This window comes from Lipotes vexillifer, unplaced genomic scaffold (assembly GCF_000442215.2).
Source record: "Lipotes vexillifer unplaced genomic scaffold, Lipotes_vexillifer_v1.1 scaffold536, whole genome shotgun sequence".
Lineage (NCBI taxonomy): Eukaryota > Metazoa > Chordata > Mammalia > Artiodactyla > Lipotidae > Lipotes > Lipotes vexillifer.
The window spans coordinates 1578720-1594590 of NW_006775074.1; positions in this window are offsets into that span (position 1 = coordinate 1578720).

Below are 15871 nucleotides of genomic sequence, written 5' to 3' on the forward strand. Positions count from 1 at the left end.
GACACGAGCCCGCCCGCCATTCGCGGCGCGGGACGCGGGATCCCCGCCGCCGCGGGGCCGGCGCCGCGGCCGGGAAAAGTTGGGGCGGACACAGCCCGCACGGGCCGGGCGGGAAGTGCGGGTGCACGGCTGACACCCGGGGCGCGGAGAGACGCGGGGAGAAGGGGGTCTGGGCCGGAGGCGGGAGACGCGGGTCCTCTGCGGGCGGAGAGAAAGGGGTGCGCTCAGGTTCTCGGGCTGGAGCAGGCAGGTGTCCGGCGGGGACCCCGCGAGTGAGGAGGGAGGGAGGCCCACGGGGGGCGGCCACTGGGGGGACCGGAGGCGAGTGGGTGGCGGGGTAGAGCGATGGGGAGTGGGCTTTGCCTCCTCGCGTCTCTGTTGGGGCAGACGCTGAAAGAGGGGTCGGGCTCAGAGTCGGGGACGCCTCTTGGCGTCTGAAGATCCGGTGGGGAGTTCCAGTAACTGGTGGAGGAGGGAGCGGAGCGGTGCTTCCTCTACGGCTTGGGTCAAATACCGTCCCTCCCGGTTTGCCAGATTCACCTCCCAGAATGCAGTGCTTTTGTCCTGGGGAAGTTGAGGAGGGACCCCTGAGTGGATGGGATATTTTAGATGTTCCAAGGGGAGTAAGACTGGGCTGCATGAAATCATAACTGTTGCCAGGAGAAAACGCAACTCTGACCCTCCCCTAGCCACCCACCCACCCACCCCATTCCCTCTCCAGTACCGGCAACGTCAGGATTCCCTGGGCTGGGCTAGCAGATCCCCAAAGCCCTGCAGCGCGTCTGCTCACAGGGTCGTGGGTATCCTGAAGGGGCATAAGACATGGCCTTTTATTCTCTGGGACTGAGGTTGGCTATTTCAGAAACAAGTGGTTCTGGAGATGCTGGATGCTTTATTAGAACAATCTGTGTGGTGCCCCTTGACAAAGGAGATGACTCATGTTAGCTTTTTTTTTTTTTTCTTCCCCCTCCAAATAAACTTCGTATTCAAGACACAAGTATGCCAGGTCATTTGCAACAGTGATAGAGCTGGAGATCTGCATTGTAGGCCTTGAGCCTTTGTGCTAGTCCTAGATATATTAGCAAGGATTATGGCCTTGGATGCATCACTTCCCCTCTCTGGAACTCAGTTTCCTTATCTGCAAAATAGGGTATAAATAAAGAGCGAGACAGTCTGATGGCGCAGGAGAAGGTGTCTGAGGGAGACTGACATCTTTTTCCTTGTAAGTCGAGATCGGCCACACAAAATCAAACTCAGCCTATTACAAAGAAATTAGGGTGGACTTAACACAGCTAAGAAGCAAGAAAGGCTGCATAAAGTAAAACAAAACCAAAAACTAATAATAATTGGTATTAGATTTACAGTATGGATATTGTTCTCATGCAGGCAGTTAGTGTACATGGCTGTCCAGCTGTCATTACCATAAAGTTGTTAACTGTGCTTAAAAAAATTATGTATGTTTCATCTGTGGACCTGAATTTTATTCTTTTGTTTGAACCTTCAAGCCTGGAGTAGATGCTTAGTTGGATGGGTCTTGGCTTAGCCTTTCTCGAAGAACCTCCCCAAGATCTCTCATTGCCATAGTAGCATAGATTTCCTCCTGTCTGACTGATGCTGCCATCCTTGTACCAACACACTTCTGTCATCTTTTCCGTTCTAGCTTGAGAAGTGGGGAGCTGATCCCTGTTGCATCTGGCATTTCTGAACTTCCCAGGTTTCTTTTCAAGTGAGTAAAATTAAGTGAGGCAAACAGTGCATTCGATGTAGCACATTAAAAATAGCTCAAGGTAATAATGTATCTGCCCCACCCCTATTCCCTAGACCTCCTGGGCGACCTCTCGCTAGAACGTCTGTGTCACTTGCCGGCCATCTCGTTTTGGATGCTGAGGGTCATCACAGAGCTGAAATGACATGGTTGGGTCAAACAGCACATTCATGATCAAGCCACGATGCTGGAGGGAGAGGAGGATTTTTTGTGTGTTTTATCATAACTGAATGCTCCTGTCGTGTTCTCTTCCATTAGTAGATGTCAAAATCCATATTGGGTTTGACCACATCATTTTCAGTAATCCTTTTCTGTCCGTTTCTTAGCAGCTGCAGTTAGTAGTTATCTCTAAGTTTGAGGTAGTGGTAAAATTATATCCTCTCTAGCAGGTAATTAAGTTGAATCTTTAAAATATCTGTAGTTTATATGTGTGTGTGTGTATGTGTGTGTATAAATTTTACTTTAGCTCAGGGCTATTAAATTAATAAAAATCATGTCGCTAATAATAGTTGTCATTTGAGCCCCTACCATTTATCAGGCACTGTGAGGTGAGGAAACAAAGCTTAGACAGGGTACAACTCTAAGTGCTACCACTGGCTTTCACATGTTACTGATGATCTTTGAAACCAAACAGTGTTTTACAATAGTGGAAAAGTAATTCTTAACTATCCTACGGGGCTGTGATGTTGAATGAGATCTCGTACATGAAAAGCAGTGTGGAAACTTGTAAAGTGCCTTCCAACCTAGGACAGGGTTTTACCCTAAGCACCTGGGGACACCCAGGTGCTTAGGGTAAAGCTTATGAGTCCATGAGTCTTGATGTCTGATGGGCCTGGTGTACATGCTGAGCCCATCGCCTGATCCCTCTGAGCCTGATTTCCCCGTGTGTAAAATCAGGATGATAGTATCTGCCTTGCATTAAATGAGGTGCACTTGTGAGTTGCAGTGGGTGCTCAGTGACGGTTGGCATCCAGCCCTTTCTCTCCCCTCGCCCATGGGCACTTGGGATAATGGGATTAAGTCTTCCAGTAGGAATTGTCCTTGAGGAAGAAAGACTTTTAAAGTAAATTTTTGTACTTACAAATAATTCTTTTAGCTTTTAGCTGCCCACTCCATCCTCAGCACATGCAGTGAATATTCTAGGACCTACCGTCATCTAAAAGGAGGGAATTGCTGGGACTGGCACAGCATTGTGAATCAACTATATACTTCAATAAAAATTTAAAAAAAAAGAAAGAAAAAGAAAAGGAGGGACTTGAACCAAACCAGAAGCCAGAAGGGACACGTCTTTGGTAGGAGGCTGAAGATGGATGTAGCAAGTTTCCCTTTGCCCATTTTGTGCCCTTCTCTCCTCTTTTATTCATTTTGTGGGACAGGGAAAAGATACTGAGTTTGGGGACTTCGAGCTGGTAGGAGGCATTGTTAGAGCTATAGTATAAGGTGGGAGGGCAGTGCAGATATAGGCTGGGAAGGAGATGGAAGAGTTGCCTTTGCCAGTAAAATCTGGACAGTTTGGTGTGGGGAAGTCTCTTTTAGATATAGGATTTGGCTAAATATGGGACCAATTTCTATCGAGTGCTATAGGCTGTCTTATGGGGCTTGGAAGTTTTTATGCTCCAGACAGATTTTGACTGGTTGTGGTGACATCATAAATGAGTTGCCATAGTAAGTTGTATGCGGAAAAGGAAATTAAATTCCAGGAGGGTGTTTGTTGTGACTGATGCCAGAATTTCTCTGAGAATTTTATTAAGATTCAGTCAGTCTATAAAAGTACTTCTTAGTCCTCTGAAGGTATTAATTAAGAAATCGTTTTTTTTTTTTATAAACCAGAAGGGTCTCCTTTGTGAGCTTTTGAAATGTAATCTTCCTAAATCTTTGGAAAAAATGAAGTCTTTAAAAAAAAAAAATCACAGAGCTGTCTATTTTAAAAGCAGTTCCTCCAAAGTAATGTTTCCTTCTCTTCCCATCCCTTCATTCCTCTCACATTATTTTGATAATGAGTTAATTTTGGTGCCCTCTATATCTTGGTAGCCTAATGTGTATGCCCCTTCATTTTTAGATCTCGGATATGCCTTCTTTTCTCCTGCGTTTACTCGTATTCCTTCGTTACGAGGAGGTGGCACAGCAAGGTGGTGAAGAGCGGAGAGTCTGGAGCCAGCTTGGGGACAGGGAGAGTCGTGGTCATTCTTGGAGAGCCAGGCTCTCCTCAGCTTGGATTAACCCCCATAGAAGCTCTGGAGGGCGATCCTCTTATTCCCGTTGCACAGACGAGGAAACAGAAGCCTGTGCATCCTCATAGTTGGGGGCGGGGTGGCATGTATCACAGTACGAGCGGCAGCTGTGATCTCTGTGACGGCACAGCCTGGGCAGGCAGAAGTCGCGCCCATGCTGCCAGGGTTGGACTCCGTCCGGAAGCTGGGCTTTAGAAGGGTGGCTCCGTGGACTAGGAAATGCCCTGAAGGGAAACAAGGCCATCAGGGTAACGGGCATGAGAGAGGATGAGGGCTTGAACTCAAGACGTTAAGATGGTGGCAGGGGTGATGCAGCAGAGGGAACGGGCCAGCATGGATGGTGCTCAGTGCCCTGGATTGGGGTTGAGAGAACGAGCAGTCAAGCCCTCTTTTCTCTCCTCACGCCTTCCCTGTTGCCCCTCTCATCCTCACAGGCTGGGTAGTGGAGATACTGTCTGTAGACTGCAAGCATCTCTGTAGAAACTCAAATTGCCTCCTTTGGTCTCTCATGACAGCCAGAGAAAGGTGCCTGAGGAAAACCCCAAAGCGCCTTCCCTTGTCTTTGCCCACCCACCCTGGCCTTAGTTTCTGCCTTTCCTGGAGCATCTCAGGATGGAAGTCAGGTTCTCAGACCCCATTCAGAGAAGTGCTGGTTTGAACATTCAAACTTATAGTGAAACTGTTGAAGGGGAAAAGCCCCCAAAGGAGGAAGTCTCCCTGGGGTGCAGTTGGCACCCCACAGTTCCCTGGTGGACCCAGTGGACCACAGTGGCTGTGGTCCTCAATTCTGGCTGTTCCCCAAGGGCTGATCTGCCTCTAGGCGGGGGTGACTTGTGGTCACCAAGCATGCAGGGACTGGTCGGGAACGGGGAGTGAAGGTGGCCGAGTTCTCAGTGGTGGCCAGCCCTGCAAGGAGGAGAGAACACCCTCCCCCGAAGGACGCGGCCTCGGTAGGGAGCTGAGCCATACTCAGGAGAACCGGAGTCAGAGCGAGGGGACACGGTTGGTCCTGGTTGCTATTGTCCGCATGTCCCCATCATAGGATGCACCACTGCCGCATCAGAAATATGCTGGTGCCATGCCCTCTCCCATAGTCAGTGCCAGAGTCTAAGAAACTTGCCCAGACGTCCGTTTTCCAGGTTGCATAATAGCCGTGTCCTTCAGATAGTTTGTTCTTGCTGGGCTCTGGCCAGTTGGTCGGGTTCTGGCTTTGCTTGGGCTGTGTCCTCATGGAGACGAGGCTGAGAGTTCCTTTATTGGTCTGCCTGCTTCCTGGTGTCCGCAGTCACGGCCATCTCTGCGGTGAGTCACCGCACAAGGACTCCGCTCCCCTACTGTCTGATGGTCACCCCTTTCCCTCCGAGATGGGACTTCTTTTCCTTGTCCTGGGGGGAGCCCCCAGCCGTGGACTGTTGAAGTGCCCAGTGAGTGTGGCGCACTAACAGGGTGCCTATTTAATGGGAGAAGAGCGTTTTGTGTGGGGTGTCAACTGTCAGGCTGCCTCCTAAGCAGCATGTCCTAAGCAAAGCCCCTCTGTTTTCCTTTTTGCTCCGTGTTTAGCTGCATGTGTGTGTTTGGGCTGCGTGTTTGTTTTAATTATTACTAGGAAGCCAAAAAAGGTATTTATCAAATGTTTGAATTTACAGAAGTGTTACTGTGGACAAGCAGAAATAGTAACTATATGTTTATCCAGGATACCACGGATTTATCTCTCCTTATTCCACCTTGTTGCTGTTTTGTTGGCATAACCCTCTGATTTGTATACTGGTTCACTTTGGATTTTAGTGTTGAATGTGAAAAGAGGCCGGCCTGGTTGTTTGCTGAAGTGGAGGGACTCGAATGGGTGGGCTTCAGGCTGCCGGCCTTGGCAGCCCCAGGAGCCTGGCACGCAGTGCCTTTGTCGGGAAGGTGGAGTTTGGCCAGGCTTTTTCTTTGGCTTCGCCTGGGAGCAGCTCTGCTGGCGACAGCAGGTGGCCTCCTCTCCGCTGCGGGAAAGGGAATTCTCTCTTCATCTGGTTTTTACTTTCTTCTCATCCTACGGAGGCGAGAGGGAGGACAGTCTCAGAAAAGTGCGTCCTGGAGCCAAGCGGGTTCAGGGCAGGACAGGTTTGCGGCTTCCATAGAGCTTACCCCAAAGTTTTCCTTGCACCCCGCATTTCCCTTCTTCCCTGTTGATCCCGATCCAGTCTTGTCATCTGTGGCTTACAGACGGCACTTGAACGTTATCAGTCACTCTGGGGAAGACCTTGGAGTGTGGCCCCAAAACCTGTTCAAATTGCTGTGTCAGTTTCACACCAGAACACGAAACCCTGTTTCGGTGGCGGTGGTGCTATTTTTAAATCAGTTCGATGGCTTTTTTCTAAAGGATATAGGTGATACATGAATATATTATGCTCGTGCACCGCACCCTCCCATCCAAATAGTGGAGAAGTGAACAGCAGATGTAGAGTCCTCCTTCCTCTGGCACCCATGGGCCGCCTCCCTCCTGGGTCCTCAGCACTAACCAATTGCAATTTCCATCAGCCTATACAGACGCAAACACATACAGTTTTGTCTCTTGTAAGCATAAATCTGATTGCATCATATATATTGTTTCGTTATGTTATCTTTTCACATAATGGATCTTGTAGATCTTTTCTTGCATGTAGTTCTTCTCTCTTTTAATTTGTCTACAAAATATTTTTTAGTATAGATATTTCATAATTTATGAGTCAGTCCCCCATTGATAGGCATATAAAGGGACTCATTGGTTTTGCTATTATATCTTCATACATACATGCTGTTATGCACACATGCGTGTGTTTCTCTAAGAGTGGAATCAGTATGCCACAGGTTCTAGTCATTTAAACTGTTACAGCAAATCCCCACACTGTGCTCGCGAGGGCTGTACTGGTTTAAACTACCAATAGTGTATGAGGCTGCCCATTTTCTCACAGGCTGCCATTCTGCTAGGTGATAGAAACGGACAGTGTTTAGTAGGCATTTCATCCATCACTGGTATGGCTATGAGACTCGTTGGGCTTCCGGATCTTAATTGGGGCGGGGGGAGGTGTCTGTCATAACCATGGAGGATGAGGGAGCTGAGCCCCCGAGGACCAAGGCTCTGCTCAGGGTGTCCTGCCACCAGGGGTGGCAACGGGGCCCTGGAAGCCAGCGCTCCTGGTTGCACGTTCTCTCCGCTTTTCCCGGAGGCTGGGCACTGTAATAGAGCACTGTAATTTTGGTGTAACCTGCCAGAGTCTCTCTGCGAGCCTCTCCCCGAGGAAGCAAGTGCTTATAAGCAGCACGTTGATAGCAGTTCTGTTCTGCACAGCCAAGGCAGGGATTCCAGGCTGGTGAGCTGAACTGGGGGAACGTATAAGGATCACATGATGGAAAATCAGACGCTCTTGCTTCTGAAATAGCCTCCATGCATGTAGTGAAGCGCGATTCTGCGTGTGGTGGGGCTTTCCTTCCAGCAGTGTGGTGATCCGTGCCCCACTTCCCTGGTTTGTTATGGGAATCTTGTGATGGTTTGTCTCTGAGCAGGGTTCCTTAGAAGGTGTTCCCGGGGCCTGATCTGGTAGAGGACACATCTGGAGGCTGTCACCTGGGCCGTCCCTGCAGGCTGAGCAGCCCAGTGGGTTTTGGGAGTCTCTGACTTACTGAATGACAGTGTCCTTTACCTGCAGTTCAAAGAGGGTCAGGGAGAAGGAGTGATGGAGGGGCAGCCCGGGGTGGTGAAGAGACTCTAGGATCATTTCCAGCTCCCACTCCGTCGTTTATGGCTGTGTGACTTAAGCACGGTTATCCTTTCTCCCTGGGCCTCGGTTTCTTCACCTGTAAACCAGGAATAATATCAGTACCCACCTCACAGGGTTATTCTTGGGGATTCAGAGAGTAATGTTTGTAAAGCTCTGAGCCTATTACCTAGTGAGTACTCAGCAGTTGTAAGCAACTACTACGCTTATTTGTGTTCTCCTGTCCTTAATAAGTGTTTTTTAAACGGGGAAGCCCAATAAGTGTTTTTAAATGCATGAATGAGCGTTACATTTGCTAAATGTAAAAATGCACATCCTCTAGTAACGAATGTCAAGGAGGACAGAGGCGGACCTAGATCAGCTGGGGTTGTGGGAGGGTAGCTGGCGAAGGTGGCAGGTTGGGCAGGAGAGCACATTTGCTGTCCTCTTCCGACACCAGTCCTGCTGTGAGACACCGAGGCCCCAGAGCAGAGGCCTTCCCTTTTCTTAAGTAGATTGGGTGCTGGGGATCCTTTGTGCTGCCTCTCCCTTTTGTTTTTGAGGAGACCGAGCCAGGCCCTGAGAGGTGAGGTGCAGCTACGGGCCTGGTCGTTCAGAGCAGAGGTGGGACCAGGTCTCTAAGCCCTGGGGGGTTGAGGCTCTTTACCCTGCTCTCCACGCAGGGTAAACGGGCCACGTGCTGCCCGTTTCAAGATGCAGGAAAAGAGAAGCACACGGTGTTGGGCGCTTTGCAGAGCCTGGGCACAGCGGGGCAGGGCTGGGGCTCACGCCTGGGTCTGCGTGGCTCACGCTTTACCTTCTGCCTAGTCACAGCCCTAACAGTGCTGGCCCGGGGATGCTGTCTGTGCTTGTTTCATACCCCCGGCCACGTGCGTGTGCATGTGCATGTACGACGGCAGGTTCGTTTGAAGTCCCTGATTTGTTTGCTGATGGTTTACCCAAACTGGAGAGACCTGCGGTTGAGTGTGGGGAGGACTGTACTCAAGGCTCCAGAGCAGCCCAGGCCGCCCAGGTCCAGGTGGGCAAAAGGAAACCTCACTCCTGGGAGTGGAGCTTGGTGGAGGAGCCTGGTGTCTGTGGGCCTGGGAGGACCAGAGCTGGCTGGTGAGGACACAGGCAGGGCCTGGGCAAACTGCAGGGTTTACAGAGCGCCAGGTGCAGAGGCCCATGATGTGAGTCCCGTAGTGTGTGTGGAAGTGAACTACGAAAGCAAGATCAAGTGGCCTGTGGTGTGAGAGAGGTTTCAGAGTAGCGCGTGGTGCGTGCCAGAGGTGCCGCCCTAAGTGTGCATCAGTGGCACGGAGACGTCACCTTGGCTTCCGGGGTCTGAGAGGGCCTCGCAGAAGCGGCACAGATTAAAACAAGCCTTGCTTGCTCCTTGGAGAGCAGGTCGACCTGGCTTGTGATCCACCCTCCATTTGCAGATGCGGACCCTGAGACCCGGTGAGCTCCCTGGTTCGGGGTCACGGCCCTGCCGAGGACAGGCGAGACTGGAGCCTGCCCTGCCTGCTCTCCGCTCCACACGTGTGCTCACGGAGTGCTGCGTATAGCAGCTGTTTGCTTGGCACCTGGAGTTGCTCAGGGTTACTTCTCAAAGGAGCAGGCTGGGTCCCAGTTCAGTTCTGGTCCTGGCTCTGCTGTCTCTGAGCAGAGCTGGGACGTTAGCCCCTCAGTTTTGCCCTCTTGTAGGGTGGGTATAGCACCCCTGTCTCCCTTCTAGGCTTGTCTTTGTTCACTCAAGAGCTGTTCAGCAAATACATTTCTTTATTCAGCTGGATGCTATTCTATGTGTCGGGCGTTTTGCACCAAGCAAAGGATGTCAAAATCGTGTTCTCCTGGAGCTTATTTTCTCCTGAGGGGCAGCAGACAGTAGCTGGTTATAGTTGATGGTATGTGTCCTAGTTTCTTAGGGTGCTGTGACAAGGGACCACAAACCGGATGGCTTAAACCTCAGGACCTTACCCCCTTCCGCCCTGGGGCTCTGAGGGAGGACCTGTTCCCTGCTTCTGCCCCAGCGTCTGGTGGTGCCGGCATGCTTGGTGCCTGGATCTTGTGGCTGCACAGCTCTGCTCTCTTGCCTCCCTTACCACACGGCCTCTTTCCCGTGTCTGTGGCCCCTCTTTTCTTATGAGGGCCCACCGCCCTCCAGTGTGTCCTCATCCTAACTACGTACTTCTGGGAAGACCCTCTCTGCAAATGAGGTCACATTCTGAGGTTCTAGGTGGACGTGGATTTGAGGGGACGCTGTCCGACGCAGAATGGTATGCGAGGTAGTAATAATGGCTGCTGAAAAGTCCGGGCAGTGCCTGGGGCAGGGGGTCGGTGAGGTGCTGAAAGGTGGTGCAGGCAGGCCTTGCTGAGCAGGTGGTGTTTGAGCTTCCACGTGGAGGAGGGGTGAGGGGAGGAGGAGCTGAGGTATGGAGGGGATGTGGTCCAGGCCGAGGGAACAGCAAACACGGAGGCCTTGAGGTGGGCACGTGCGCCTGCCAGGCTGGTATGGGGACAGTGACGTGGCAGTCGTGTGTGTGTGTGCACACATGCACGTACGCGCGCGTGTGTGTTCGTGAGGCTTTGGCCTTTTGCCCCCGCGAGATGGGAGCCACTGTTGAGTCTGCGAGCATGCCGACAGCAGCGTTGACGTGTGGACCAGCTCGTCAAGGATTTTTCCAAGTGCAGACGGCCATCGCAGCGCCTCGTCCGTGCGCCTAGATGTTTTGCAGCGATTGTTACTCGGCAGTTTCTTTTTGAAACATCAGTGCTCTGTTGACCCTTGATCCACCGCCTTTTCCTGTCGGTTCTCTGTCCTTCTGGATGCCTTTCCACCCGCCCGCTTCCCCACACTGAAACCATAAGCATGAAGAAGAGAAAGTAGACAAGGCCGGGGGTGGCCGGGGCTGCTGGGAAGCCCGGCACGTGTGGCAGCCCTGGTGGGAGCTGCGCCTTCCCGCCAGCCCTGGGCCGTCTGGTGAACGCTGTGCCCACGGTGAAAGTGTTCCTCGCCCTGGCAGATTTAGAAACTGCTGAGGTCAGTGCGAGGTCAGTGCGAGCTCAGTGCGCTCAGCTCCCCGCATCCTTCTGTGGATCAAGTCACTATGGCGTGAAAAGAGGTGAGTCAGCCGCCTCGGGCAGCGGCCTCACTTGGCCTGGAAAATACAGGGCAGGGAGGGACTTGCAGAAACACCTGTGGAGAGCCCAGGAGCCTGTCGGGCAGTCGCTGCACTCACTCGGCCCGGGCCCCTCTCTGCCACCCACTTTGTCACTGGCCTGCAGAGTTTTACATTCTCATTCACATTTGCTATAAAAACACTCAGGCCTGCGATGCGAGTGCCGTCATTACAGAGAAGGAGGCATTCCAGGTGTGGCTGGCCCCATGGTCCGGGGCCCGTGCCAGTTTGGTTTGCGTGGTCCTGGGGGGAATCATAACTTTGGATTCCCTGGCGTCAGAGCTGAAGGGAATCTCCTTATCTGGCTCACGTTTAATTTCCTCCCTAGGCCTCCAAAGGAAAGAGCCTGGCATGTTTGTGATTGGGGCTCCGGAGGAGCAGGCCACGGGTGGCCTTGATTTCAGGCGCTCTTCCCGGCTTCCGCCTGCGAGGGTGGTGCCAGGAGCAGCCCGTCCAGGGAGGTGATCCGGGAGGCCCCTGGCGCCGCCGCCCCTCCGGGGAGCACCGCTTTAGAAGATAATTACGTGTAAGCGGAGATGGAAATAGAATTCCCCAGCGCTAGGAGCAGCTGCTCCTCTGTAGGATTTCAGGAGCTGCCTTTGGGCACCAGTCACTCACTAACCCCTGCCTCCCAGCAAAACACACACCCACGCAAAATGAAAGTGAGGCAGACTGTGCCTGGCTAGAGACGGAGCGTTAGAGTATGTTTTGTGTGACTGTAGTTCCTCTCCAGAGTCTTTTCTGAGGGTGCTTCCCCAGCACAGCAGAAGAGCTTCCTTGTTTGCCAGACGCTACAGGAAGCTTTGAATCAGGTAGCGTCCCCAGGAGTCTGTGGAGTGTGGCCTCGTTTCCGCATTAGAGGCAGAGAGTCCATGCCTAAGAGTGGGAGCCAGGCAGGGCCCCAAGGGTTCTCGTAGAACAGGCTACTTGTCCTGGGCCCAGGTGGCCTTTGTCTCTGTGCTGATGGGTCTCGAGCACTTGGTAAAGAAGTGCTTGTACATAAGTACAGGATATGGGCCCTGATTTTTGTTTGTTTGTTTGTTTGGTTTTTGTTTTCGTTTTTTAAACTGGGCATCTGTGAGTTAGCTCAGGACCCTGAGAGCTCAGTCTTCTTTCCCCGCAGCGAGACTGGTCTCATCCCTGCAGCCTTGGGGCATCTTTAACCTGGGGGTTGGATGACATGGTTGTCACACGTGTCTCCTTCCTTGTGCTCCTCGCAGCCCTTTGCACAGGTCCTGGGGTGATTTGCCTGCACCTATGGTGGGAGCTCCCTGAGGGCAGTGGGAGCCTGGCACATGCGGAGCTTCCAGGAGCTTCCCTGCGGCCCTTGTCCTGCTTGGCCAGACCCCCAGGGTCTTGCTTTCTGGGTGAGCGTTGAGGCGGAAGGAGGAACAGGTGGGGGGGTTTGATGTGAACCCCCCTCCTGGCTCCGGGGGCAGGCGTCCCCAGCTGTTCAGCGTGAGCTCCTTGTTCCTGTCTCAAGTTTCATGCAACTTTAGATCCTTGTGCTAAACAAAGTGCCTTTATTTCTGGGTGTTGTCACGAGAGTTGTTTTTGCAGTTATTGGTAAGGCAGAAAAGAACGGATCATGACGACAAAGTTGTCTATATATTCCAAATTTAAGAAATGTCTCTGCATTAGAAAAATACTACAAAGCATTTAATTTCAGTGGTTGTCTCTGGATTTTGGTATTACAGGAGGTTTTTTATCTTTCTGTTTTTCGGCAGCTTCCATTTTCCATGTATTGTCTAGATAATAAAAGCTATAAAAATTACTACAAATAATAAATAGCTGTTTATTAGGATCCAGTACGTGCTATACACTGTAAGAACTTGCCATTACACTCTTATTTGATCCTCACTATGAACCTGTAAGGTTCTCTTTTTTTAAAAAATACAAATGCTAACATATTTTATTTTATTTTGGCAAAATCTACAAAACTTACCTTTTTAACCATTTAACCATGCTCTGTGGCATGACGTACATTCACCGTGAGATCCTTTCTTTAAACTCCTTATTTTATAAATGAGGAAGCTGAGATTTGGAGAAACACAGCTGCTTAAGGTCACAGAGAGTAAGGAGTTCCAGAGGCAGGATGTGGATGCAGGGCGATGATACTCGGAGGTCTGGGATCTCTGGTTTGTGGCTGTTGGAGTCTGTGATTACTTACCCTGCCCCATGATCGCCGCTTGATCGCAGAAAGCCTGTGTGTGTCTCGTGTGTGTGTCTCCTTTGACAGCTCTCGGGTTGGGCTTTGCGTTTTTACAGGAAGGAGGGTGGTGAGCCTGGCTCGGGGCACAAGTGGCTGACATAAGTGACACCAGGGTTGATGATTTCTGTGTTACTGTTTGTTCGACCCGTAGAAGTGTGTGTGTACATGGGGTGGCAGGGTGGCGAGGCCTGTGTGTTAAGAGTTCTGTCTCTAGCAGGTGCTTAGCCGTAGGGGACAGGGGAAGGAACAGTGGCCTAGAGCTTAGATACCCGGCTTCCTCAGGTCTGGGCGCACGGCGCGGGGTGATTTTAGAGAAAGGGCATTGCACTTGGAGTTAGAAGTTCTGTGCTGCAGTCCTGATTTTACCACGTGGTTGACATGCTTTGGCCTCAATTTCCATATTTCTAAGCGGGTGATAAAAATGCTTGTTCTGCTTGCCTCCCGTGATTGCAGGGGATTAAATGTCATGATGGGGGAAAAGTGCTAAGTAAACTAAAGGCCTACCAAGGAAATGTCTAGGATGGAAATTTTGAGTGCTCAGTGGTGGGGGAAGGAGTGTCTGTGGCTGAGCCCAGAGACTTGAGAAGGGAGGATTTGGATGTGGAGAGTGGCAGGTTTGCTTTGGCTTGTTTTCTTTGGTTGGGGCCATCAGCGTGCTTCCTTCACCATTGCTTAGTTGGTGATATATAGGGTCCCATTGCCTGCCTGTATGTTGGAATGCTCTGGGATTTTACTGGTATGCGACTCTGCCAAGGTCCTTGGTCCACGCCCCCCGCAACCTCCCCAAGACTCACATCCGGCTAGTGAAATGAATTGTAACGGAGGAGGTCATTTTGTAGCCACATGGTGGTTGAAACTATGCAGCAACTTTGCCTAGTTTTGTCTGTCTTCCTCGTCTTTACAGCAAGTACCAGTCTGTCTGTTTCTATTCCCTAATCTTGAGGAGACAAACACAGGAGTGGGTGGGGCCTGGAGGACGGTTGCCGGTGAGGGAAGGCTCTCACCATCTTACGGTGGATGCAGTGCTTGCTTCTTGCTGCACCAAGACACCGTGCTATGCAAGACACTGTGGAATATCACAATAAAGAAGACAGGGTCTCAGCTCTCAAAGAGCCCACTGTGTCCTGGAGGAGACGCAGCTACTCCAGAAACAGCTAGGAGGGGGAGGGATAGGTAGCTTGCAAAGCACCTGTCAAGAGAGGTGGTAGCCCTTTGTCTAAATGAATGAAAATGCATCATAGGGGCTGGTCAGGGGGGGGAATTGTCAGCATGACTTTGGGACTCTTTGCTGTTTAACAACCATTTGAATCAGCTGTTTTAAAGCTAGGGCTTCTGTCTGGCTACCCCCAAGATAATTTTTTGAGCCATCACTGTTTCAGTGCACATTTCAAATGACAGGAAAGCCAAGGATTCTGTGTAGGGCCCTGAGGAAGTCAGTGGTCCCATCTCACCGCCTGCTTGGTTTTGGCTTGAGGGATAGGTAGCTTGCAAAGCACCTGTCAAGAGAGGTGGTAGCCCTTTGTCTAAATGAATGAAAATGCATCATAGGGGCTGGTCAGGGGGGTGAATTGTCAGCATGACTTTGGGACTCTTTGCTGTTTAACAACCATTTGAATCAGCTGTTTTAAAGCTAGGGCTTCTGTCTGGCTACCCCCAAGATAATTTTTTGAGCCATCACTGTTTCAGTGCACATTTCAAATGACAGGAAAGCCAAGGATTCTGTGTAGGGCCCTGAGGAAGTCAGTGGTCCCATCTCACCGCCTGCTTGGTTTTGGCTTTGGGAATATGGTCCTAGAAGACTAAGTAGGTCACGGAGATCTATTTTGAACTGAGTGTGGCTGGGCTGCCTGGACATTTAATTTCCGGATCAAATCCTGTTGGACTTGTTTGCCCAGGAGGTTGGCAACGGGCATCCTCTGGTCAGTCGTGTTGTATATTTATAAAGTGTGAAGAGTCTGGAGGTAGGGAGGCATGCCAGCCACTTCTCTGTTCCTGTAGGTGCGCCGGTGGTGGAGAGGTTTCAGAAACCTTCCAGAAGCCAGGGGAGTGTAGTTTTCCCATGCTGCTTCCTTGAATTTTCTGAAAATGGTCAGTCCTCACTAACTTCATGAAACCTTTTTCTTTTAAAGAATGAAATTTCGTTAGTACCCAGAGCCGGTTGGCTTCTGTTTATATTAGTAAGAGCTGCTAGTTGCTGATTGGACCTTTTAGGTACATTATTTTTTTTAATCCTCACAACAACTTTGGAAAATGGGGATTACTGTCCCCGTTTTGTAGGCCAAGAAACAGAACCAGAGTGATGCAGTAATTTGCCAGCAGACCCAGTGTGTAAATAACAGGGCCAGAGATTTGAACCCAGGTCCTTCTGACCAGAGTCTGGCCTTTTGTACCACGCCACGCTGGTCTTGGGAGCCCTGGGAATGGAAGACGTGCCCAGTTGGGAGTGTGGTAGCAGCTCCTGGGCCTGTTGTGAGGGGCCTGTTGTGAAGCCTCCTTCCTCCCAGGAGGGGCCAGCCGTGGGTGTTGAGGATGCAGACCCCCCAACTCAAGGAGGCTTCTGTGTGCAAATGGAGGTGTGTTTTAGGCTATCACTCTGATATAACTGGACCACAGAATCCTCAGAATTTTTACTCTTTGTTGGATTTGTCTCCCGTTTCACTCTTTTGCTCTAGGTGTTCTTGCCTAAGACCTTGGGTGAGCGCAGTGAGGGGGTGAGGTCCATGAGAAAATGTAGGTGGTGATGGAGTCATTTAAACCTC